This window comes from Myxocyprinus asiaticus, chromosome 27 (genome assembly GCF_019703515.2).
Source record: "Myxocyprinus asiaticus isolate MX2 ecotype Aquarium Trade chromosome 27, UBuf_Myxa_2, whole genome shotgun sequence".
In the NCBI taxonomy this organism is placed as follows: domain Eukaryota; kingdom Metazoa; phylum Chordata; class Actinopteri; order Cypriniformes; family Catostomidae; genus Myxocyprinus; species Myxocyprinus asiaticus.
Genome location: NC_059370.1, coordinates 35152656 through 35153288, shown reverse-complemented (window position 1 = coordinate 35153288; position 633 = coordinate 35152656).

The following is a 633-nucleotide window of genomic DNA, read 5'->3' as shown; positions in this document are numbered from 1 at the left end:
TTTTTTCATTTGAGTTGACATGTTGCAAAGCACAATGTTGCGCCTCTCACAGTTCCACATTAGAATAGGCATAGCATTTAAAAAGGTGCCTCGACAGATAAATCAAGAGCTGGTTATTTCTTGTTTGTGTCAAATGATAATATGCATGCAAATCAGATAGAAGATGCAAGAAAGTAAATTGTCTCCTTGCGAACAATGTGCCAGGTGACCTTAACATTCTGTCTGAATTTGGACGATTAAATGCTTTGCCGAATCTAATGCTAAACTGCCAAACAAATCTCTTTCCCACACCGCTTTCAACATTCAGCTGATTTCAGATGCAATACTGTGTAATTCCGCTTTTTGCTGCCTGATATACTAGTTTTCTCTTTTCCTGTGAAGGAAATTTGTTATAAATACATGCATCGCAAGTACCATTTTTAACTGTCAATTTTTAGCCATAAGATTCTGCAGTGTTGCTACATCTCATCCGCAACAGAGGGGCTTTGGGACTGCAGAAGACACAGACACATTAAGCATGGTGGAATTGGAGATGTGCAGAGGTAGCAAAGAGGAATCACAAATCTGTTAGAAAGCGTAGCAATTTTCTCTCAGTATTACACTGGTGAAGCTAAAGGCATTTCAAATGTTGGA